Raw genomic sequence first — 26,932 nt, 5'->3', positions numbered from 1 at the left:
CTGGGTTGCGGTTTGTCCCCGGCCCTGGTCGGTTGTGTGGGTGGCAGCCACTCGATGTGTTCCTTTCACATCGATGTTTCTCTCTCTCTCGCTCCCACTCTACCTGAACAAAAAATGAAAAAATGTCCTTGGGTGAGGATAAAAAAAAAAAAAAAAGTTTCTCCAAGTTAGTAATAAGACTGTTTTAATTTCTTATCATTCATGTGTTCACTGGAGTAGCACTTTTAAGTTCCTTCAAGAACTTTCCCTTGGCATTCACAACTTGGCTGTTTGGTGCAAGAGGCTTAGCTTTTAGCCTATCTCAGCTTTTGATATGTCTTCTTCACTAAGCTTAATCATTTCTAGCTTTTGATTTAAAGTAGGAGACTGGTGACTCTTGAATATTTTGAGGCCACTACAGAGTTACTAATAGGCCTAATTTAATAATGTGTGTCTCACCCCGGCCAGTTGACTCAGCAGTTAGAGCATCAGCCCATGCACCAAAGGGTCTCAGGTTTGATTCCTGGTCAAGTGCATGTACCTGGGTTTCAGATTCAATCCCAGACCCTTGTCAGGGTCATATGGGAGGCAACCAGCTGATGGATCTCTCTCACATCAATCTTTTTCTTTCTCCCTCTCCTCCCCCCACCCCCACCTCCACCCCCCCGCCCTTCCACTCTGTCTAAAAATCAATGGAAAGATATCCTGGGTGAGGATTTAAAATATATATATATAACGTGTCACAGGGAATACAGAGGTCCAGAAAGAGGAAGAAAAACAAGGGAAAGGCTGATTGGTGGAAGAGTCATAACACATACAACATTTATCAAGTTTGCCACCTTATATGGATGTGGTTCATGGCACCCCAAAATAATTAAGAGTAATATCAAAAAACACTTATCATAGATCACCATAACAAATATAATAATAATGAAAAAGTATGAAATACTGGGCCCTGGCCAGATGGCTCAGTTGGTTGGAGCATCAGCCTGCGGTCCTGAGAGACCCGGGTTCGGTTCCCGCTAAGGGCGCGGACCTCGGTTGCAGTTTGTCCCCGGCCCTGGTCAGTTGTGCGGGTGGCAGCCACTCGATGTGTTCCTTTCACATCGATGTTTCTCTCTCTCTCTCTGTTCCTTTCTCTCCCTCCCACTCTACCTGAACAAAGAATGGAAAAATGTCCTCGGGTGAGGATAAACCAAAAAAAAAAAAAAAATCAATAATGAAAAAAATTTATTAAAAATAAATAAATTCTCGTTGTGATCATCCTGTATAAACTGTTGTCTTTAAGTCTGCTGTATTCAGCTATAGAAAGCTGTTTATTGGTGTGTAGTGTGAATAAGTCATGTTTTCTTTCAAGCTAAGGTTTGGTTATAACTTTTCTTTTTTTAATATTTTTCCTTTATTGATTTTTAGAGAAAGAGGAAGGGAGAGGGAGAGAGAAAAACATCAACAAGAGAGAACATCGACTGGCCGCCTCCTGCATGCCCCCCACTGGGGATGAGGCACACAACCTGGGCATGTGTCCTGACTGGGAATCGAACTGGCAACCTCTTGGTGCATGGGTCAATGCACAACCAGTGAGCCACACTGGCCAGGCCTGGTTATAACTTTTTTAAAGGACTATTTATTTGTAACTAAACATAAGCACATGTCATTTTGAGTGAAAGTTCAAACTGGGCATTTCAGAGCAGACTGGATCACATCAAATACCATCCATCCAATCATCCAGTTTATTAAAGATTTTGCCAGGTCTCTAGAGAATTTCTAAAATGAAAGCAGGATGTGGGGAGAACCATACAAAGCAAAGCAGGAGAAATTACTAGTCAACTTCACAACCTGAAATTTGACTTTACTACAGATCAATTAAGTTTACAATAAATTGACTGAAAAATTTCTCAGCCATACCAAAAATAACAAGGCCTACTTATACTTTTTAGCTGATTAGTGAAAAAAAAGCAATTAACCAAGTTCTCTAATTATCAAGAATTGATGATACTTAAAACACTTCCTTTTAAAGGTCCCTATTTATTTTAATTTTTGATAGCAAGCACTTGTGTGGTAAAGGGGCAAACACTATACATTTTAATCAAAGAAAATAAATACTTTAGAAGATTTGAGGTTTTTACCATTTAAAAGAAAGTATGTTCTAATATTTAGAAATGCAGTTACGGAACAATTTTGTTTGTTTTTTGTTGTTGTTTTTTTGTTTTGTTTTTTATCCTCACCTGAGGACATTTTTGCATCTATCCTGAGATAGAGCAGGAGGGAGAGAGGGAGGAAGGAAGAAAGAAAGAAAGAGAGAGAGAGAGAGAGAGATCAAGTGGTTGCCACCCACAAAACCGAGGTATGTTTCCTTAGTGGGAACCAAACCCAGGCCTCTCTGGTCCAAGGGCCAACGCTCCAACCACAGGGCAAACCGGCCAGTGCTGCTACTGTTGTTTTTTTAATGTTTTTATTGATTTTGTTTTAGAGAGAGAGAGGAAGGGAGAGGGAGAGAGAGAAATAAACGTAATGAAAGAGAAGCATCAACATCGATTGGCTGCCTCCTGCATGCCCCCTACTGGGGATCAAACCCAAAACCCTGGCAAGGGCCCTGACTGGGAACTGAACCAGCAACCTCTTGGTGCATAGGTTGACACTCAACCACTGACCCACACCAGTCAGGCTGAACAATTTTATTTGTAATATCAGAACTCACTTATACTGTATCCTAAGGAAATAATTATAACTATGAGAAGACACTTAATTGTTATAAGCTCACTGAGAGCAGAACATTTTTTTCTATTTATTCATTACCATATCTTCAGTGTCTGTATTATAGGTTTACTTTATTTAATTGGGGAGAAAAAAATCCAGCCTTGGCCAGCATGGCTCAGTGATAAGAGCATCCGCAGTTAGAGCATCAGCCTGTGGATCAAAGGGTCTTAGGTTCGATTCCTGGTCAAGGGCAGGTGCCTGAGTTGCAGGTTCAACTGCCCCCAGGTTGTGGGAGGCAACCAATCAATGTGTCTCTCTTTAATCAATCTATCTGTCTCTCTCTCCATTCCTCCCTTCCACTCTATCTAAAAGTCAATGGAGCCCAGCCGGTGTGGCTCAGTGGACTGAGCGTCATCATCCCACGGACTGAGGTCCCAGTTCGATTCCCCATCAAGACACATGCCCTCATTGCGGGCTCGATCCCCAGTAGGGAGCGTGCAGGAGGCAGCCAATAGTTGTTTCTCTCTCGCATGAATGTTTCTATGGCTCGCTCCCTTCCTCTCTCTATAAAAAAAAAGAAAAAGAAAAAATCAATAGAAACACTTTTTAAAAAAGGAAAAAATATCTTCAGATAAGGATTAACAAAAAAAGGGGGGGGGGCATTAACCTAGACATTAAAGGAAAGCTGGGTTCCAATTTCAGCTCACTCACTAATTTGACTTGTGCCCTAGAGTCTGGCTCTGGCTGGTCCATTTGGGGGTAGAAATTATAGGGAAAAGAATACGCCTGAGTTACCTTTGGAAGCAAAGACTGACTTGGAGAAAAGGGGTACACAACTTATACCACAGCAAGTGGAATCTGAACTATCCGTTGTACTAGGAGACCCTTCAAGTAATATGCTCTTCAAGCCACACTGACAGAATCATCCATTTTAACTCTGGGTCCCCAAAGGCATACTTGAACCAGTCTACAACAAACAGTCAGTAATTTAGGTAATCTGGTCCAACAGTATAACGCCATCCGGGTACACCAAAATATCAAGCCTCATTGTCAAAGAAACCAAAATATAAAGTAGAGATGAAGAGGGAGCAATTTCACCTGCTAGAAATAGAATATGTAGATCTCTGTGCCAGCCAACTCTTATACAATGGAAAAAGATGCTCACCATAAGCTAGAAAAAAGCAGCTATTCTCAAGTGGTTGGAATAAAAACTATTACAATCTTACATTTTCATTATGTATCACCTGGGACAAATCCATGAAGAAAATTTTCTCTTTTACAGAATCTTTCAAATGAAAATCTCAAAGATTTCCTAAAGGCATCCCTCAACTCGTATCTCCAACCCACTTCCCTCACGCCACACTCACACACTTTATTACCATCCACAACTAAAGAACTATGACAGGAAGCATACAACAGTGGTTAGGAGAATACACTCTGGAGTGAGTTCAAAACTTGGCTCTGCCACTTCCTAGCTAAGTGACTTTGGGCAAGTCACTGAACCTTTCTGGGTCTCCATTTCCCCACCACTGTAAAATGGATATACTAATACCTATTTCATAGGATTACTATAAAGATTAAATACGTGCCCTGGCCAGTTTGGCTCAGAGGCTGGCATGCCAGCCCGGACTAAAGAGTTGCAGGTTCGATTCCAGTCAAGGGCACATACCTCCTCTGTTGTGGTTCATCCCTGGCCCTATTTGAGGTCGTGCAGGAAGCAACCAGTTGATTTGTCTCTCTCACATCGATGTTTCTCCCTCTCTCTCTCTCCCCCACTCTATCTGAAGATAAATGGAAAAAAGAAAAGACAGAAGATTAAATTCATGTAGAATAAGTGCCTGGTAAGTACTAAGTGTAATATACATGTTTTTAAATGTAAGATAAGTGATTTGCACCAAGGCCTGCTCCTTATCAGAAAAACTGAAGATATCCAGAAATTCTCATTCTTTGTGGTCTAATTACCAGACCATGCAAACTTTTAAAATGAAAGAGAAAGCTCAAGAAAGTGAGGTTGCTGCTCCATTGTTTTGCTGAAAGTTACAGGTCAAGAGTTTCTAAATTGCAGATTCACAGAGAGATTCTGGGAACCTATTAATCCACTGAAATTATACAAAATTTTGAGGCGGTAAGATACTTTTATACTGCTATCTCTCCTGTCTTAAAAAAAAAAAAAAAAAAAAAAACTGTCCTCGCTCAAGTTCCAGTACTACAGCTCTATTTCTCTATTTTCCTTTACAACAAATATCCTCCCAAAAGGTGCTATATTCACTTTCTCAAATTACTCTTTCATTCTCTTTTAAACCCACCCAAACACTCCACTGAAACCAAGCTTGTCAAGATCACCTCTGACCTCCAGATTGCTAAATCCAATAATCAATTCCCAGTTCTACTGTGACCTGGTTTAGGAGATTTTTTAATATTTAAGATTTAAAAATATGTTTTTATTGATTTTTCAGAGAGAGAAAGAAATATCAATGTGAGAGAGAAACATCGATCAGCTGCCTCCTGCATACCCACTACTGGGGATCGAGCCCACAACCCAGTCATCTGCCCTGACCAGGGAACCAAACCAGGACCTCTTGGTCCATGGGAGGACACTCAATCCACTGAGCCACACCAGCCGGGCTGGTTTAGGATATTTTGACACAGTCATCTCCCCCCTCTTGCTTGATACATTTTTCTCACTTGGCTTCCAGGGTGCCATCTACAATCATCTACAGTCTCTTGGTTTTCTTTTTTCACTGATCTCTTCTCAGTGGTTTTTGTTGCTGATTGTTCTTCTCCCAGACTTTTTAATACCCTAGGATGGATCCTAAATCCAATGACAGACAGATGGAGATGAGACAGAGAAGCAGAGATTAGAGCAACGTGTCTACAAACCAAGAAATGCCAAGGATTGCTGGCAGCCACCAGAAACTAGGAAAGAATCATGGAATGGATACTCCTTCAGAGATGCCAGAAGGAAACAACCCTGCCAACAACACCTTCACCTTCTGGCCTCCAGACTATGAAAGAATAAATGTCTGTTGTTTTAAGTCACTCAGTCTGTGGTACTTTGTTAAGGTAGCCCTAAGAAACTAATACACCACTCTGCCCTTGCTCGTCCTGCTCTGACCATGTCTTCTTGCTCCCGCCTTTGTGCTGGCGATTCCCCTCTTCCTAGAATGCTCAAACCTCAGAACTCCACATTGCTAATTTTATCACCCCTTCTATGAAACCTATCCTGACTCCCCTATTTAAATCACAACCACCACCATCCTTCCCTTTCATATTTTCTTTTTTCCATAGCACTTATCACATTCTAAAATACTGTATAATGTTCTTACTTATTGTTTCTTGCTTGCTGACTCCACTGGAATATAAGCTTCACACTGACCATTGTTTAGGTTCTTTTTTTAAAAAAAAAATATTTTTTCTTTATTGATTTTAGAGAGAGAAACATCAATGAGAGAACATCAACTGGCTGCCTCCTGCACGCCACTCCCTGGGGATCAGGCCCACAACCTGGGCATGTGCCCTGACCGGGAATCGAACTGGCAACCTCTTGGTATATGGGTCGATGCTCAACCACTGAGCCACACGAGCCAGGCTAGGTTCTTTCTCTCTTTCTCTTTCTCTCTTTCTTTCTTTTTCTCTCTTTTGTTCACTGAGATATCCTGAACATCTATAACTCTGCCTGGCAGAAAACAGACATTCAATCAAGGTATGCTGAATAAATTTGTTGAATGAATATGTGCATGGCTTTTTCTGAAAAGAATCCACAGTTCTCCTCAGATTAATAAAGTGTTCTACTACCCAAAAAAGTTTCTAAATCTTTAAGTAACTAAGGAAAACTAGATTATAAAATTCTATCTTAAAAGACCCCAACCCTTTAAATAAAAAAAGCAAACAAAAGCCAATAAACACTCTACACCACGACTTAATATCTTACATCTCGTGAAGAGCATATATCATAAGTTTAAATTTCGTACTCCCAAAAACAAATTTTGCAAAAAATTGGACACTCTGTTTCAACTTGGTGGCTTGAGAAGTACCTTTACCCACTTTTCACAGGACCTTCTACACTACAACGTGTCCCTGGGCTAAGCTAATGTTTTTCTTTAAATAAATAAATACTTTTTTAACTGATTTGAGAAAGAGGAAGGGAAAGGGAGAGAGAGAAACATGGATGACAGAGAAACATTGATCAGCTGCCTCCTGCACAGGTCCTACTGAGGATCGAATCTGAAACCCAGGCATGTGCCCTGACCAGGAATCAAACCAGTGACCTCTCGGTACATGGGAAGTCGCTGAAGCAACTGAACCACACCGGCCAGGGCTAAGCTAATGTCTTAATCTCTTTCTATAGCTAAAGGAATAAAGTAAAGTGGGCATTTGTATAAAACAATCACATAAGCCAATGTAGTTTCACAAAGCTCGAGAACATTGTCAAATACTTTTCTCTACCTGGCTAAAATCCTTTGCAAAATAGAACCAAAGCAAACTTGTCTAGCATCTATCATTATTACAGAGTAAACAGATGTTTACTCAAAATACAACCTTACTGTTTGTAAAGACTTGAGAAACCACTGTAGAATAAATGTCATCTACATCTACAGCTTTAGCATGAACTATAAAGCATAACAATGAAGAGCAATCAAGCACAGCAAAACTTGTTAGTGGATTTTGATAACAACAGAAAGGCACCCACTCCATTTCTTATTGCTGCAACCTATTTCACAGTTAATACTAAACAGGTCTAGTTGAACACAATCACACTAAGCCTCAGATTCAGTATATAATTTATCCAAGCATACATTCTTCAGACATACCTTTCATATTAAGTAAATGACCAATACAAATAAAAATTTGCACATCTGCTGCTATGGAATCTTTCTTGTTCCATCAGCAAATGGATTACCAACACAATCAAGTCGCAGCCCTTCCCTTTCCCGGTTCCTTTCCCCACTTCGCCAATTTAGTAATTTCAAGGATACAAACTATACCAAACAGCCCAGCTGGTGTGGCTCAGTGGTCGAGCACTGAACCATGCACCAAGAGGTCACCAATTCGATTCCCGATCAGGGTACATGCCCAGGTTGCGGTCCTGATCCCCAGTGGGGGCATGCAGGAGGCACCTAATTGATGTTCTCTCTCATCGATGTTTCTCTCTCTGTCTCCCCCTTCCTCTCTCTAACATCAATAAAAAAATAAAAAAGAAAAAGAAACAGCATTTAAAAAAAAAAAATATATATATATATATATATATATATATATACACACCAAACACTCTGAAGAGAAAGGCAGTCTGAATACTATTAACTCATATTCTCAACAAGAGGTTTGCCTTAAGCTATTTTTTCACTAGTGGTAAAATTTTCTTCTCAGGACATACCATTTCACCAAATCCCAAACCTGATCACTCATCACCTCCATCACTCCCACCCTATCCAAGCCCCCATCATGTCTCACCTGTATTACTGTAATAAACAGCCTCCTTACCAGACTCTGTTTCCACTCTGTCAGTAGCCTAGCTTTTACACAGCAGCCAGAGGAAAAGAGAAAATTAAAAATTAGATCCTGTCATACCCCTGATCCAGTGGCATCCCATTATATTTAGAGCCTTACTGTGCTCTACCTGGACCTGTAAGAACTGGCCCCTGACTCGTGCTCGGACCTCACCTCCCACCACTCTCCAGAGTTCCACTGTTCCTTGACCATACCAGCAGATTCCCACCTTGAGACTTTTGTATTTGGTGTTCCCTGTCTGGAATGCTTTCCCCATATCTCTGCCTTACTCAGATGTCACCTCTTCAGAGAAACTGTCCCTAAATGCCTATTTAAAACCCATATACGGCCCTGGCCGGTTTGGCTCAGCGGTTGGAGCGTCGGCCTGCGGTACAGAGAGACCTGGGTTCGGTTCCCGCTAAGGGTACGTACGTACCTCGGTTGCAGTTTGTCCCCGGCCCTGGTTGGTCGTGCGGTTGGCAGCCACTCGATGTGTCCCTTCACATCGACGTTTCTCTCTCTCTCTCTTCCTCTCTCTCCCTCCTGCTCTATCTGAACAAAAAATGGAAAAATGTCCTCGGGTGAGGATAAAATAAATAAATAAATAAAACCCATATACGCCCCCAACAGTGTCTCTCCCCTAAGCAACACAGTGGCTTTACCTTATAATTTGTTTAATCTGAATAAGAATAGAAGCACATTTTCTTTGAAAAAAATGAAATATGGACAAAAACAAATGCTATTATTTTAAACCTCATCTGACGATATTTTTCTATTTATCTTCAGATAGAGTGGGGGAGGGAAGGAGAGAGAAAAATATCAATGTGGGAGAGACGCACCACTTGGTTGCCTCCCGCACGACCCCAACCAGGACCAGGACTTAACCACAAACAAGGTACGTGCCCTTGACTAGAATCGAACCCCTGACTCTTTGGTCCACAGTCCAACGCTCTAACCACTGAGCCAAACTGGCCAGGGCAAAACAAACACTATTTTATAGGCCATTCACTATGAAGTTAAACATAATATATCTTAAGAATAAATATGTGCTTTATGTATGATTTTCCTCTATCATTTTTAATTTAAAGTATTAAAAAGAAGTGCTAGCCCTGGCCGGTTTGGCTCAATGGTTAAGCGTTGGCCTGCGGTCGGTCCAGAGAGACCCGGGTTCGGTTCCTGCTAAGGGCGCGTACCTCGGTTGCAGTTTGTCCCCAGTGCTGGTTAGTCGTGCAGGTGGCAGCCACTCGATGTGTTCTTTCACGTCGATGTTTCTCTCTCTCTCTCTTCCTCTCTCTCCCTCCTACTGTATCCGAACAAAAAATAGAAAAATGTCCTCAGGTGAGGATAAAAAAAAATTAATAATGAAAGAAAGAAAGAGAGGGAGGGAGACAGGGAGAGAAGAAGAGGGGGGGGAGAGAGAGAGAAAGAAGAAAGAAAGAAAGAGGAAGGAAGGAAGCAAGGAAGGAAGGAAGGAAGGAAGGAAGGAAGGAAGGAAGGAAGGAAGGAAGGAAGGAAAGAAAGAAAGAAAGAAAGAAAGAAAGAAAGAAAGAAAGAAAGAAAGAAAGAAAGAAAGAGTGCTAGCCCTAGTCAGGTGGCTCAGTTGATTGGAGCATCTTCCAATACACCAATCAAGCCCTGGCCGGTTTGGCTCAGCGGTTAGAGCGTCGGCCTGCGGTCCTGAGAGACCCGGGTTCGGTTCCCGCTAAGGGCACGTACCTCGGTTGCAGTTTGTCCCCGGCCCTGGTCGGTTGTGCGGGTGGCAGCCACTCGATGTGTCCCTTTCACATCGATGTTCCTCTCTCTCCCTCCCACTCTACCTGAGCAAAAAATGGAAAAATGTCCTCGGGTGAGGAAAAAAAAAAAAAAAATCCCAATACACCAAACAAGGTTTAATTCCCAGTCAGGGCACATTCCTAGGTTGCAGGTTTGGTCCCAGGTCAGAGTGCATACAGGAGATATTTCTCTCTCTCTTTCTCTCTCTCCTCCCTTTCCTCTCTCTCTATAATCAATAAAGAACATCCTCAGGTGAGGATTAAAAAAAAATAGTAAGCTCTATATGTACAAGGACATTTATGTTAGCAGTAACTAGATATGTAGGAAAAAGAATAATGGAAATAATCTAAACGCTCAATAACAGGAAAATACTTAAGGAATACATATACATATTTTTTTAAAACATAATACAATAATAAATAATTATGAGTACATGAAAGCAGAAAACTGTTTAGAAAACGTTAAATTTAAAAAAGAAAAAAGGCCCTGGCTGGTTTGGCTCAGCAGTTAAAGTGTCGGCCTGTAGACCAGAGTTACTGGTTCGATTCCAGTCAAGGGCACATACCTCAGTTGCAGTTTGCTCCCAGGCCCTGTTTGGGGCTGTGCAGGAGGCAACCAATCAATGTGCCTCTGACACATCAATGTTTCTCTCTCTCTCTCCCCGTCCCCCCCTTCCACCCTGTCAGAAAATAAATGGAAAAATATCCTCAGGTGAGGATCAAAAAACAAACAGAAAAAAGAAAAAAGAATTACAATGACAAATCAGCCCAGCCTTTACATTGCTCAAATATTTACTAACCATGTGACATGTGCCTGACCTGCCCTGGCAGATGAGGATTCAACGGCAAATAAGACTAGTCCCTAAGCTCTCTGAGCTCCCAGGGCTGAGTGCCCAATTACAGTGCAGTGATAACAGATGTCTCAAAACAGTACAGGAGCCATGGGAGAATAGAGCTGGGAAAAATCCTGACTGAAGAAAGTCTTTCTAGATGAAATGATGCTTAAACTAAGACCTGAAGAATAAATAGGTGACAGAAAGAAAAAAACAGGAGAGGAAAATAAGTTTGAAACAGAGTGGTTGGGGTAAGAACATTAAATTATAATTTATGTATGATTCAGTTTCATCTCATACTTAAACTATAATTTATTTATTTTTTTGAAAATCTAAAATAGCCCTGGCCAGTTTGGCTCAATGGTTGGAGCATCAACCCATAGACTCGAGTCCTGGGTTAGATTCAGGAACATGTATCTCAGTTGTGGCTCGATCCCCAGCCCTGGTCAGGGTCGTGGGGGAGGCAGCCAATCGATGTCTCTCTCTCACATTGATGTTTGTCTCTCTTTCTCCCTCCCGCCCTCCCTCCCACTCTATCTGAAAACAAATGGAAAAATATCCTCGGAGGAGGATTAAAAAGAAAAGCTACAGTAACTTCTAGATTTGGTAATAAGGTTTTGGTAAATTTTTATTTTTTATAAAATATACTAAATAAAAGCTAACAGCGATACATCAACCACTTAAATTTCTAAAAGCCTATTTTGTCCTGCGACTATTTCTCTTTCCTTCTATCTGTCCTACTGTGTGACCAAATATAGAAAGGGACAGCAAGCAGTTTTAACATAGCACACAAGTGCACATACATGTCTTTTCCAGAACTGGCCAATGCATCTCCTATCCTTATATTGCAAATTGGGGACCAAAAATACTCAGACCTCCAAAGACTCTGGCTGTCCTGCTACTTTTTACTTCTTTCCCCATTCCTTTCAGGTGCCAACAGGAATTCTGTGCTTAGCATTCCAAACCTCTACCATTTGGTCCACCTAATTTATCTCACCTCATTCCTCCCCACAGAGTCTTCACTCCATCTAGACTCTCTTTATTTGACCCTGTACGTATCACATTCAATCTTGCCTCAGGCTGGCCCCTGCTTGGACTGTCCTAACTTGCGCTCCCAGTTCCTATTCAAACAGTACCCATTTCTCATGGCCTACTCTTAGCTCCTCAATGAATCCTTAGTCAATTTCTCTAATCCACAATATCTCTAGTTAACCTGAATTTGAACTATATTTATTTGCTATGCTAAACAATGAAGTTACAGCCCTGGCCACTTTAGCTCAGTAGTTAAAGTGTCGGCCTGTGGACCAAAGAGTCATGAGTTTGATTCCGGTTAAGGGCATGAACCTCAGTTGCAGCTTGGTCCCTGGCCCTGGTTGGGGTCATACAGGACAATGTGTGTCTCTCGCATCAATGTTTCTCTCCCTCTCTCTCTGTTTCTCCCCCTACTCTACCCACCCCCCCCCCCCCCCCCGGAAGATAAGTGGAAAAATATCCTCGGGTGAGGATTAAAACAAAACAATTAAGTTACACTGTCTGGTTATAATCCACTTCTGTTCTAGAAATTTCTCAATGTTATATTCTTGCAAGGCTTGCCTCCTAGTTGTGAGGCCAAAGTTAATAGTTTTTATTTATTTTATATCCCACTTACATCAATATTAAACTTGGAAAACACACATTCAATACCTGTTGGCTGTCTGACAGATCCTGGGTGGAAGGTTGAAGTGAGGCAGAATTCAGTACCAGCTGCTTCTTTCTGAAACTACATGTTTAAGCACCATGATAAGGGACAGAATGTAGATGCTTTTTGGGATAGGCAACAGAGCATGTACACATAATGCAAGATATTTAATGAAACAACAACAAAAAGAAAGAAAAAAACCTAAATAGAAGATTTATTTATTTAATTTGAATGCAGGCAAACACCACCATATTGCAAGACTCCCCATCACCCAATATGTTATCTAACAAATAATAAATAATAAATCTGTTTGGCAAATGAATGAATAAACTTAATGCCATAACAGAAATATGGAGATAATAGGGATGACTAACAGCTTAGTTTTGTTGTTGTTGTTGCTGTTGTTAATCCTCATCCAAGGATATTTTTTCCACTGATTTTTAGAGACAGTAGAAGGGAGGGAGGGAGGGAAGAGGAGAGAGAGAGAAACATCAATGTGAGAGAGACACATGGATTGGTTGCCTCCCATATGCACCCAGACCTGTGTTGGGGATGAAACCTGCAATCCAGGTACCTGCTCTTAACCGGGAATTGAACCCGAGACCCTTTGGTCTGCTGGCTGAGGCTCTAACCACTGAACAAAAGTGGCCAGGGCAACAGCTTAGATTTTTAAAAAGCCCCAAGGTGCCCTGGCCAGTTTGGCTCAGCGGTTAGAGCGTCAGCCTGCAGTCCAAAGAGACCCGGGTTTGGTTCCCGCTAAGGACATGTACCTCGGTTGCAGTTTGTCCCTGGCCCTAGCTGGGTCGTGTGGGTGGCAGCCACTCCATGTATGTGTCCCTTACACATCGATGTTTCTCTCTCTCTCTCTCCCTCCCACTCTATCTGAACAAAATATCAAAAAATGTCCTTGGGTGAGGATAAAAATAAATAAATAAATAAAAATAAAAAGCCCCAAGGTGATCCTTGTGTTTTTTAATGTACTTATTTTTACACAAATGATTCAAATTCTCCATACAGAGAATCTTAATTTTTCTGAAAACTAAGTAAGCCATTTCCCAGGAAGAAAAAAGATCAGGATTTTCTTATTTAGGGAAGGAAAACAGTTGGCAGGAAAGAATGAACTGAAAAACCAAATACTGTGTCCCCACCCCCTGCCACCCAACAAAGAAAACATGTAATTCAGATCAGTACCTAATTTACCTGTACCATGTATCCACAAAAAAATGTCTACAGGTTCCCACGACAGAGGAGAAGGTCAAGGGCAATGTTAAGTCTTTCTGGTTCAGGACTCTTTGTTTGAAAAGAGCTCTTTTTCCCAAGGGGCTCAGGTAAAATTAACAAAATTATTTTTAGATAAGCTCTGAGAGAATGTTCTTAAAGTAAACAAAACATATCAAAAGGTATTTGGTTCAGCAGAATACAGAGTTAGGGTGTCCAACCTCTTCCAAGAAGAGATTTACCCTTTACTGCCTAGGAACCACTAAGGACATGGAAAACCTCACCCAAGTTACATCAGGCCACATATACACAATAAATGTAGCTGCCTGAAAGTGGGCTGAAGAACAGATTTGTTGACAAAGAAGATATCTTGTGTTTTAACTTCATAGTGCTATGTAAATGTCCAGGGTGTATGTACACCTCTCACTCCAGGCTGCTGGAGCATGATGTTTCTACTTCTATTACAGTTCTTTTCAGACTGTATTTCAGTGATTTTTATTCATATCTGTTTCCTTTCCTTCTTTTGGTCAGAACTCTGTGATAGGAAAGACACACCTTACTCATTTTTGTGCTCCCAGTGCCTAGTACAGTGCCCTGCAAGAGACATGAAAAGGAGAAAAAAAAAATAGTGCAAATAAATGGACAAGCCCGATGTATCACTTTGCAAGAGACATGAAAAGGAGAAAAAAAAAATAGTGCAAATAAATGGACAAGCCCGATGTATCACTTGGGATGCTCCCTTATTAACAACCAATTGCCCAGAGAAAAGACAACTTAGATGAGAGCGGCCTCCTAGAAGCCATGGCCTGAAATTACAGATCATTTCTGTAATTGTTATGTTTCACTTATTAATCATCTTGTCTATTCCTTTAAAAAAAACAAGATTGAGCCCTGGCCAGTTTGGTCCAGCGGTTAGAGCGTCGGCCTGCGGTCCGGAGAGACCCGGGTTCGGTTCCCGCTAAGGGCACGTACTTCGGTTGCAGTTTGTCCCCGGCCCTGGTTGGTCGTGCGGGTGGCAGCCACTCGATGTGTCCCTTCACGTCGATGTTTCTCTCTCTCTCTCCCTCCCACTCTATCTGTACAAAAAATGGAAAAATATCCTCGGGTGAGGATAAAAAAAAAACAAGATTGAGTCCTGGCTGGTGTGGCTCAGTTGGTTAAGTATTGTCCCATGCACCGAAAGGCCGCCAGTTCGATTCCTGGTGAGGGCACATACCCAGGTTGCAGGCTCAATCCCCGGTCAGGGTGTATGACCGATCAATATTTCTCTCTCACATCAATTGTTTCTTTCTCTTTCTCTCTCTCTCCCCCCACCGCTTCCTCTCTCTCTCAAATCAATAAAAACATATACAGTTTGGTTTTTTTTTTAAAGCAAGATTGAGTTTTCACCCTGGCTGGTGCAACTCAATTAGTTGAGCATCGTCCCATGTACCAAAAGGTCACTAGTTCAAATCCTGGTCAGGGCACAGGCCTGGGCTGTGGGCTTGATCCCCGGTTGGGAGGTAGCCCATCATTGTTTCTCTTACATCGATGATTATCTCTCCCTCTCCCTCTAAAATCAATAAAAACATTTTTTTAAAAAAAGATTGAGTTTTCCTTTTCATAATTAGTATAGCTACATGGAAAGTATGATGCTTTTGAAATCTCTGTTTCAAATTAAACTCATCACTCCTAGGCACCCATAGGAACTACATGAGAAGAAAAGGGAGCACACTGTATTTGAGAAAAAGACATTAGTTTCAACCTATAATTCCCTAAAAATCAAGCAAAACAAAAACTATGCAGAAAAAATCTTTGCAGTAACCCTTTAAGGATAAATAAAGTATATTATCACTATAAACTTAGAACAATTCTCACTCAGAATTTATCAACAGAACAGGTAGAACTTCATAAAAAAAAAAATTGGAAGGGCACTTTCTTCACTTAATGAAGTTCAAGTTTTATCCTTCTACAACCCATAAGTTTATCATTGAAAGAGTCCCAAGTGTATTACTTTCCTATGCATCTAAAAACAAACCTCAGTTTAGTAATTCATAGAACCAGGTAGTCACAAGCATGTCTCTGAAATACACTTTTAACTATGCATCTGGCTAATTTCACCATTACTCTATGGACCCTCTTACATATCCACTGAAACAGAGAATTTCAAATACTGACCTCTAATTCAATGTAATACAAACAACAGGTCTTCTGTCCAGAATTACATCAAACAGCCACAGTCCCTTTTTTAGTAACACCATGAATAGGAGTTTAAAGCCTTTGTCAAATCACCTCTGTAAGAGGGTCCTGCAGTGACTATGAGGGTGCCACAGGTGCACATGGAGTTACTCCTAGACAATCACCTCTTAAAAGACAGACAACTGTCACTGCATCTAAAATGAAGCTAAACCTCAAAAATGTAGCTATGCCAACTCAGTGTCAATGGAGTTTTCAGGTGTCACATATGAGTACAAAATAGGTCAAACTCCTCCCTCCTTGGTGCTTTAGCAACATTCAATTCTTTAGAGCTTTCCCCAGATGTTAGATTCTTTTTAGTGGTGTCTTACACCTAGTATTTTTTCTCAATTTTAAGGTTTAAAAAAGCTGTGAAGGGTGGGGGAAGAGAGTACAACAGAGAAGCACGGGACTATTTTTATAACTGAATCATTTCAGGGCAATGCACAGACTGGGCTGAGGCCCACCTGATGACAGCTGTATCAAAGGCCTAAATTTCCAAAGATCATAAATCACTATAGTAAGCAAATCAACAGCATGTGGTATTCTGTAAGCATTTTGCAACCTTAACATTTCCATCCTCTACAGTCCTTTGATATCCTCAAAATATGCTTGAATTTCAAAACCAGCCGCACATCAGCAAGGCTGGCAATCGGCATCCTAGAAACTGTAAGAAGAAAGGCAAGACACAAGCAAAATGAAATTGGGGGATGCAAGGACTTTGAACACCTGTATTCTTCTAAGAGAAAGATACAAAGATGGCCATTTCCTACAGAATTTTATTTTTAATAGGAGAAATTACCCCAGATATCCAAACCAAGTGAGAAAAATTATATGAGCATTGCATGGGAAGAAGCACTTACCCAGATAACCCCCACCTGATTCAGGACAGTTTGAAAAATAAGACCTATATTAACTGTTTTAATTACCGATTAATCTTTGACTCCCAGAAATCAAAAAAGCTTCAGAGATTCGCTCCTGAATGAGCAACCTGAGAGAGAAAAATGGCCTGAAATCTAGCTCCCTCTGTATCTTTCCATGAAGAGTTCCTAGGCCCATGATTGAGGTGGCAGGAAAAACTACTACCTGCTCTTATTCCTAACTCAAACAAAAACATACTGATGTCATCCCCATCATATTTTTCCAAACAAAATAGTATGTTTACAGAGTTCTAGGATTTAAAAATTGCTAAATTTGTTAAAAGAAAAAGGCCATGCATTATCACTGACATAAAAATGCCTTTTTTAATGTCTCATATCATAAAATGAAAACAAAAGTCGTTATTTTATGACAAAACACCTAAGAACAAAACTACAGTTTTCTACTACAGCTGAAAATGTACTGAGCACTTAGTAGTATCTGCATAAAAATATTTGGAACACATACATCTGCATGTAGCATTTGTATAAGAAACACATCAACAAAACAATAGATTTCTCTGGCTAACATTACAGAGGATAAATATGGCTGGATTAAGGGTTGTTGGCTGCAAGAGCCCCAAGTTCCTGAGAAAAACATAACAAAAGTACTTCTGATTTGTAGAGTATGTATGTACTTTCAAACCTTTTTTTTTTTTTTATTTCAGTTTATGTACTACAGTTGCCATCTGACAGCTAAGGAAGCAAGGCCCTTCATCATACTTCAAACCCACGGTACAAGTGGAGTCAGGGTCCATGTCTCTCCATGCTAAATAGGAAACATACACAGAGTTTATTTATAATGCTCATATGCTATCATGGTTCAGCACACTTTGGTGAAACAGGAAAAAACATGAATTACACAGTACATACACAGTGTGCTTAAAAGACCTAGTTATTCTATCAAATCAACATACATCTCTTAGCAAAACATTATTTCTAGATTTATACTGCTCCCCATAAGTCATCCAGTTCTCATATCTCACTTTGACTCAACTGCACATATACACAAGAATTTTATTTTGTTTTTTTTTGTTGTTGTTGGTTGGTTGGTATTTTAAATCCTCACCCAAGGATATTTTTCCATTTATTTTCAGAGTGGAAGGGTCAGGGGAGAGACAGAAACATTGATGAGAGAGACACATTAATCGTCTGCCTCCTGCACAAACAACCTCAACCAGGGCTGGAGATCGAACTGCAACCGAGGTACACGCCCTTGACAAAAATCGAACTCACAACTCTTTGGTCGGCAAGCCAATGCTTTAACCACTGAGCGAAACCAGCTATGTTTTTTGTTTTTTGTTTTTAGGACAGTGTCTCTAAGCCAAGAAACAACCTTCAAATGGAAATGGAAACATCCACAAGCTGATCTAAATGCTACAGTCAAGCCACTCAATGTTCACATTAGTCTCATCCTAAGTATTCATGCCACTGACCCAAGTATCAGTCAGCATAACCTTCAATCTTCCTCTGAGGAGCTAAAGAAAAAGAAAATCTAATTAAAAGCTCAAGGAAAACTCCATTTTAATCAAAACTACAACCCAAAGTCCAAGGGACTTTACAGTAGTAAAAAACTTTAAAACATGCCCAGCCAGTGTGGCTCAGTGGTTGAGCATCAACCCATACACCAGGAGATCGCAAGTTCAATTACTGGTCAGGGCACATGCCCAGGCTATAGGCCCAATCCCCAGTGGGGGACATGCAGGAGGTGGCCCATCGATGTTCTCTCTCATCAATGTTTCTCTCTCCCCCCACTCCCTTCCTCTCTCTCTCTCTAAAATTAATAAAGAAAATTTAAAAAAACAAAACTTGGTAACAAGAGATGTCAAGGGGGCAAAAAAGAGGAGACACTGTAATTTACAGTATTAAAATCAAACCAATTAAAAAAAGAAGAATAGCATAAAAAGATGAAAAAAAATAATAAAAGATGAGGGGGTTAAATGACAGAGAATCACAATTTTAAGGATATTTTACTAAGAAGAACAGGAAACTAAATGTTTAAATCATTACTTTACAAAATCAAAAGGAAAGAATGAAACATTTGGTTCTATAAAGAGCAAAAGAAAACCATCTACAATGAGCCTCTGTCAACATCTTTTCCCAAGTGGAACAACCATACAGATGACAGTCCAAGACTCAGCCAGTAAGGGTCACTGACCAGGAGATGCTGGGGACCCTATTAGATGGGAGTCAATGCTAAAGGACTATAAGAGCTTACTCATATACTGTCTTAACAAATTACCGTTATGCATTCTCCACACACAAATATCTGTGTGAACTCACGCAGACTAGATGACTACTGCTTGAAAAGTGAAGCAATGTAATCATCTTATCATAAACACATACACACCCACACACTATTTTAGTAGATATTAAGAAATCTCTGAAATAAAAAATGACCAGAGTAACTAACAAAGGAGTTGAATAACCCATCAAAAAATAAAATAAAAACCTACTTCTAAACACTTACCACATTTTCAAATTCTTTTTACCTCAGATTTTTTGTAATTAAAAATTTTCAGAAAAAGTGAAAAAGTTTGTATCACCTCTAGCAGTTGGAAATCAGTTTCAACTACAAGTTACTCAAAGAAATCACTTCCCAACAGTACCAAAGCACTGAAATTCCAAAGCAGTTGTTATGCATAATTCCACTTCAGAACCCAGCTAGCCTGACTGGGACTGGTAAGAGAGGCCTACAAACTGGAAAACTATCAAGAAAATTTGCATTTCCCATTTCATATCTTGGACCTTAATAGGCTGATGAGCTTGGAAAGAAAGACAGGACATACAGTTCAGTGTGATAGTTATTTACTACAAATAATAAAGCAATGGTTAGCATTCAATTTTAAAATAAATGACTAAAATCCAAAAATTATACACTTTAAAAGGGTAAATTTTAGCTCACCTGGTATGGCTCAGTAGATTGAGTGTCGTCCCATGAACTGAGAGGTCACCAGGTTTAATTCCTGGTCAGAGCACATGCCCAGGTTTTGGGCTCAGTCCCCAGTAGGGGAGGTGCAGGAAGCAGCCAATTGATGCTTCTCTCATCAATGTTTCTATCACTCTTTCCCTCTTCCTTACTCTCTCGCTCTAAAATCAACAAAAAACTTTTTTTAAAAAAAAAAAAGGTTGAATTTGCCCTGGCCAGTTTGGCTCAGCGGTAGAACATCAGCCCGTGGACCAATGAGTTGTGGGTTCAACTCTGTTCAAGGGCATGTACCTCAGTTGCGGTTCGTCCCCAGCCCTGGACAGGGTAGTGTGGGAGACAACCAGTCAATGAGTCCCTCTCACATCAATGTTTCTTTCTCTCTCCCTCTCTCTATCTGAAGACAAATAGAAAAATATCCTCGGGTAAGGATTTAAAAGTAAAAATAAAAACAAAAAAGGGTAAATTTTATGGTGTAAGCTGTATCTCAACAAAGTTGTTTTGTTTTGTTTTTTAAATAAATAAGTGGTACTTAGAAAGAAGTACTACGTATAACATATAAACCACCTGGCTCTATTATTGAGAGATCACCAAATGTATATTTTTAAATTCTGATATTTAAAAAGAACATCAACTTCACTCATGGTCAAGGAAATGCAAATTAAGATGTTGTACACTCTTCACCTGTCAGGTTAGCAAAGATTAAGAACTTTCATAATATCCAGCCCTAGTTGATGTGGCTCTATTGGTTGAGCAGCATCCTGTGCACAGGTTCAGTCCCCAGTTGGAGTGCATACAGGAGGCAACTGTTTGATGTTTCTCTCTCACATCAATGTTTCTCTCTCTTTCTCCTTCTCCCCTCCTCTCCCTAAAATCAATAAATACAGTCCAGCCAGTGTGGCTCAGTGATTGAGCCGGTTCGATTCCCAGTCAGGACACATGCCCAGGTGGTGGGCCCGATCCCCAGTGGGGAGCATGCAGGAGGCAGCCAATCGATGTTCTCTCTCATGGATGTTTCTCTCTCTCCCCCCCTCCCTCTTTCTCTAAAATCAATAAATGAAAAAATTTAAAATAAATAAATAAATAAATAAATAAAATCAATAAATACATTTTTTTTTAAATCCTTACCCAAGGACATTTTTCCATTTTTTGTTCAGGTAGAGTGGGAGGGAGAGAGAGGAAGAGAGAGAGGGAGAGAAACATCGACGTGAAAGGGACACATCGAGCGGCTGCCACCCGTACAACCGACCAGGGCAGGGAACAAACTGCAACCGCGGTATGCGCCCTTACCGGGAACCGAATCCGGGTCTCTCTGGACCGCAGGCCGACGCTCCAACCGCTGAGCCAAACCGGCCAGGGCAAAAGCTCTTTTTAAAATACATATTTATTGCCCTGGCCGGTTTGGCTCAGCGGTTGGAGCGTCGGCCTGCGGTCCTGAGAGACCCGGGTTCGGTTCCCGCTAAGGGCGCGTACCTCGGTTGCAGTTTGTCCCCGGCCCTGGTCGGTTGTGCGGGTGGCAGCCACTCGATGTGTCCCTTTCACGTCGATGTTTCTCTCTCTCTCTCTGTTCCTCTCTCTCCCTCCCACTCTACCTGAACAAAAAAAAAAAAAAAAAAGGAAAAATGTCCTCGAGGATAAAAAAAATAAATAAATAAAAAGAGCTTTCATGATATCCAGAGCTGTTGAGAAGACATGGAAATCTAAACCCTAAAACACTCTGTACACTGGCACATCTTGGAGGGCAAGTAATTAACAGCTTTCAAAATTAAAAATGCACATATCTTGCCCTGGCCAGTTTGACTCAGCGGTTAGAGCGTCGGCCCATGGACCAATGAGTCGCAGGTTCGATTCCGGTCAAGGGCACGTACCTTGGTTGCGATTCATCCCGGGCCCTGACTGGGGTTGTGCAGGAGGCAACCACTCAATGTGTCCCTGTCACGTCAATGTTTCTCTCTCTCTTTCTCTCTCTCTCTCTCTCTCTCTCTCTCCTTCACTCTATCTGAAAATGGAAAAATATTGAGTGAGGATTAAAAAAAAAAAAAAAGCATGCCCTGGCCAGTTTGGCTCAGCGGTTAGAGCGTCGGCCTGCGGTCCGGAGAGACCCGGGTTCGGTTCCCGCTAAGGGCACGTACTTCGGTTGCAGTTTGTCCCCGGCCCTGGTTGGTCGTGCGGGTGGCAGCCACTCGATGTGTCCCTTCACGTCGATGTTTCTCTCTCTCTCCCTTCCTCTCTCTCCCTCCCACTCTATCTGTACAAAAAAGAAAAAATATCCTCGGGTGAGGATAAAAAAAAAAAAATAAAATAAAAAAAAAAAATAATAAAAAAAAAAAAAGCACATATCTACTGATTTAGCAATTCCACTTCTAAGAATTTACTGTACAGATATACCTATACAACTGTACAGGTTCAAAGGATATTTCAAAAAAGAATCAGAACCAATTTAATTGTCCATCAACAGGAAATTAAAGTATACATCCATATAACATCCCATTATGCAGTTGTTTTAAAACAAAACCCAAAAACCTGAGGTATAACTACAGGTATTAGCTTGAAAAATATGGGTTTGAAATATTAAGTAAAAGCAAAATTCAACATAGTATGTATAGTGTGTAAATATGTGCTTATTAGTACATAGAAAATGTCTGGAAGAATATTGGGCAGTGGGCTTTTCAGACTGTATGAATGTGTATGAATGCATTTAATTTGAATTCATCAGGCTCTCAAAAGTCATATCCTAGTGTCAAACCTCTCCATACTATGACTCTAAATGTCTTTCCAGTGTCCTATGGTTCCAGCCAAACCAATCTTCTTCCTTTGAGATATCTGCCCAAAGGAGACTCCTCATCAAAATGCTCTTACAATATGGTTTGAACAGCTACCAACAACAGCTTCAAATATAAATTACCTAAGTTGAAAGAACTATGTCTGCCTGCATCTGCTACAGAACATTTTAAAATAATATTTTTGAAAAAAGGAAATCGAAACACAATTTAATAATCCTCATCATAGAAGCAGCAAAAGCACTGTACTCACCATTTCCCATGCTTTCTAACCTCTGTGCCTTTGCTCCAATTTCCTGCTTGAAATCCTCTCAGCTACTAATCACATGTCCAATCCTGCCAATCCTTCAAAACACAGGTTAAACACCTCCTCCTACACCAAATCTTCCCTAATGCTCCAGCCAGAGCTAATTCTTTTTTTTTTTAATTCCTCACCTAAGAATATGTTTGTATTGATTTTTTTTTTAGGGAGAGAGACTGAGAAACATCGATGTGAGGGAGAAACATCGATCGATTGCCTCCCGAACAAGCCCCGGCCAGGGATCAAACCCACAACCTAGGTATGTGTCCTGACCGGGAATCAAATCCACAACCGTCATTGTGTACAGGACAATGCTCCAACCAACTGATCAAAATTAGCCAGGGATAATTTTCCTTCTTAAACCATAGTATCATCATCATCATCATCTCTTGAGGCACTTTCCTCTAGCAGTCAACTTGGTTACACATCTCAGTCCCATTAGTGAAAAATTCGTCAAGGGCACAGCCTGTCTTGATCGTTTTGGATGCCCCTTTTCAAACATAAATTAAATTGCCTGGCCAGGGTGGCTCAGTGGATTGAGCATCACCCTATGGGCTGAGAGGTCCTGGTTTGATTCCCAGTCAGTGCACATGCCTGGGTTGTGTGCTGGAGCAATTCCCAGTAGGGGGCGTGCAGGAAGCAGCAATGGCTGTTTCTCTCATATGATGTTTCTCTCTCTCTCAAAAAATAAATAAATAAATAAATCAAACATAAATTAAGCTGACATTTCACTAAAAATTATAAGAAAAAAAATTACAAGAATCTAAAAAAAAAAGGAAGAGACTTCCTGGCTGGTTTTTTTGGCTCAGTTGGATAAGCATCATCCCATGCACCAAGAGGTCAGGGGTTAGGTTACCAGTCAAGGGCACATACCTGGGTTGTAGGTTTGATCCCCAGCCCTGGTCAGCGCATGTGCGGGAGGCAACCAATAGATGTCTCTCTCATATTGATATTTCTCTCTCTTCCCCCTCTTCCTTTCCACTCTCTTTAAAAAAAAAAAAAGGCAATCACGATGATCAATTTCTCAAGACAAAGTTTTAAGGGGTCCTAAGACACTATAACTTTATAATACATTCAAAACTTTGGGTCTAAATTGACAGAAATTATTCTTGGCATTTTAGAGTAAATTTATTTATGACAATTATACAACTGCACAAATATACTTGTGACCAAAGCAGATGTGGTCTCTACACTCCTGGAGTTTACAAAACAGCAATAAACCTGAGGTGGCAGAATCTCAGCACAACAGTCCAGATGCCTCTTTTCTAGCATTCAAGTTAATCATCCCTCTTCTGCTGTCATATTATTGTTTCAGACTGAGCATAATATGATTGGGCCTCAGTTTTGCTCTGCTAACTTAATCATATATAATCATAGTCTTCAAAAATTACACTCCCATTACTAAAATTAGAATCAGCATATTACCAAAATGCCACAGCAGCTAATGGTGGGTCACTTTTCCAAATGGCAAATCTTATTTATCTCGTGATATTTCTCCTTAATTTCATCTCAAAGATCCTGAAATTTAAAAATATCTTGCAGGTCCCTTCCCCTACCCCTGCAAGTCCCAGAACTGTCACTAATAAAGTCAGGCTGTAGGGCTATTGGACAGATGGTCAACTGTTTTTAGTTATTCCTCACAGACCATTAAACCAAGGTACTAGAGAGCTGAAGCTATACCAATAAGATGCATCTCGCTCTCCCTCTCTCTCCCTCACCCTCCCACTCTCTCTCTATCCTCTACCATCTAGAAGGGAATACTAATCTGATCGAGTCAGACTGATTGGGATCTTCTTTATAAGTATAAAGATTAAATGCAGATTAAAAGCTACATATATATGTGAGGGTCTTCTGATACCTTGTTCTTGTTCATTTCTCTCACATATGCTCTAAAAAACTACTGTAGGCCCTGGTCGGTTTGGCTCAGCAGTTAGAGCATCAACCTGCAGTCCAGAGAGACCCGGGTTCGGTTCCCGCTAAGGGCATGTACCTCGGTTGCGGTTTGTCCCCGGCCCTGGTTGGGTTGTGCACGTGGCAGCCACTCAATGTGTCCCTTTCACGTTGATGTTTCTCTCTCTCTCTCTCTCTCTCTCTCTCTCTCTCTCTCTCTCTCCCCCCCCTCCTTCCCTCCCTCCCTCCCTCCCACTCTATCTGAACAAAAAATGGAAAAATGTCCTTGGGTGAGGATAAAAACAACAACAACAAAAAACAAACCACTGTAGTATATTAGTGAGATTTAGGAGGAAGGGAAATCCCTTGCCTAGGCCTTAAGCTTAAGCAATACACTCCAAGCATTTTACTAGACAGTTCTACATTGGTATTGCAGCCAAGAGCCCAATTAGTAAAATAAGAACTTGAATTTCCCACTTGCCATTGTTCTACATACACACACACACACACACACACACACACACACACATACATATAAAAAATATCCTTCAGGAATATCATAAGAGGAACAACAAGGCTATCATATTCTGATCATTTATCAACTCCTCAAAACTCATCATTACTCCATGATTTGTGCCATTTATTTGGTATTTAATCAATGTACTATTTTGTGGCATTTCCTACATTCAAGGGATAGTAAAAATTTTACAACTGATAACTTAAAAAGAACTTACACAAACCTTCTAGAGCTCACCCATTTCTCCTACATATCTCCTGGTTGAGTGTTGCAGACAACAAAGAAAGGGAACATAGTGGAAAGCTAGGTCTCTGGATAATGATAACTATAATAATAATAAATACAGGCTAATATTGATTGAGTGTATTCTATTTACCAAAAACAGTTTAAGCACTTTATATGTATTACTTTGGTCCTCACAACAAATTTATGAGATGAGTACTCTTATTAAGGTAAGTAACTTGCCTAAAGTCACAAGTTACCAAGGAGCAGGTTCGGAATTGAGACTAGAGCTCCTAACTACTTTGCTACAATAGTAGAAAGGTTAAGAGCGGACAAATACAGACTAGTAAATTTTGAGACTCAGTGCCCAAAAGCTATCCAAGAAGGCAGAGGGCTACATTGATCTGGATTGCAAGAGAGAGAGGAAAGCTGTATTTTTAAAATTGCGGTAGGAAGCATTAGATGAAATAAGGTCACTTCTGCCAAGGGAGAAGTTAATGGACAGAATCAGGAAGAATATATATATATATATATATATATATATTTTTTTTTATCCGAACCCGGGTCTCTCTGGACTGCAGGCCGATGCTCTAACCGCTGAGCAAAACCGGCCAGGGCTTACATAGTTTTTTAGAGCATATGTGAGAGAAATGAACAAGAACAAGGTATCAGAAGACCCAAAAAATGGACATTTCTCCATTTTTTGTTCAGATAGAGTGGGAGGGAGAGAGAGGAAGAGAGAGAGAGAAACATCAACGTGAAAGGGACACATCAAGTGGCTGCCACCTGCATGACCAACCAGGGCCGAGGACAAACTGCAACCAAGGTATCCGCCCTTAGTGGGAACCGAACCCGGGTCTCTCTGGACTACAGGCCAACGCTCTAACCGCTGAGCCAAACCAGCCAGGGCCCAATATTTAAAATAAAGGTAACATGGTGTCAGGGTGATCACTTCGTAAATTATATAAATATCTATTCACTATGTTGTACCCTAAAAATAATATAATATTGTATGTCAACTGTAATTGAAAATATAACATTAAAAAATAATAAAATACAGTTGACATATTTCAGGTCAAATTGATGGCACAGTAGGGTGGTATTTTAGTACATTATGAATATAAAATACATATTTCAAATCAAAATATACAATGGTTATATCTAATCTATGGAAACTAGAACATAATTTAACTATAATGACTATAGGTTTATGGCAGCATCTCTGTTTTTATTGTTCGTTGGTCATAGTTTAGGTTTTCATACAAAATCTTTAGGTAAGACCACCACCTATAACATTGTTCCTATAAAAAAAAAATAATATGCTTTAAGATCTATCTTCAGCCCTGGCCAGTTTGGCTCAGCGGTTGGAGCATCCGCCTGCGGTCCAGAGAGACCCGGGTTCGGTTCCCGCTAAGGGCATGTACCTCGGTTGCAGTTTGTCCCCGGCCCCTGGTTGGTCGTGCGGGTGGCAGCCACTCGATGTGTCCCTTTCACGTCGATG

At 40.6% G+C, this 26,932-nt stretch overlaps 1 protein-coding gene across 1 annotated transcript in view; it reads right to left on the bottom strand.

Moving 5' to 3' along the window:
• RERE (arginine-glutamic acid dipeptide repeats) overlaps positions 1-8,185 on the bottom strand; it is a 408,992-nt gene extending 400,807 nt beyond the window's left edge. Inside the window, exon 1 of the mRNA XM_036256631.1 lies at positions 8,128-8,185. The gene's annotated coding sequence lies outside the window, so the exon portion shown is untranslated. The remainder of the gene's footprint in view (positions 1-8,127) is intronic.
• Positions 8,186-26,932: the final 18,747 nt, after the last annotated feature.

Source organism: Molossus molossus, unplaced genomic scaffold (genome assembly GCF_014108415.1).
Source record: "Molossus molossus isolate mMolMol1 unplaced genomic scaffold, mMolMol1.p scaffold_m16_p_12, whole genome shotgun sequence".
Classification (NCBI taxonomy): Eukaryota; Metazoa; Chordata; class Mammalia; order Chiroptera; family Molossidae; genus Molossus; species Molossus molossus.
This window is presented reverse-complemented; position numbering and strand designations above follow the sequence as displayed.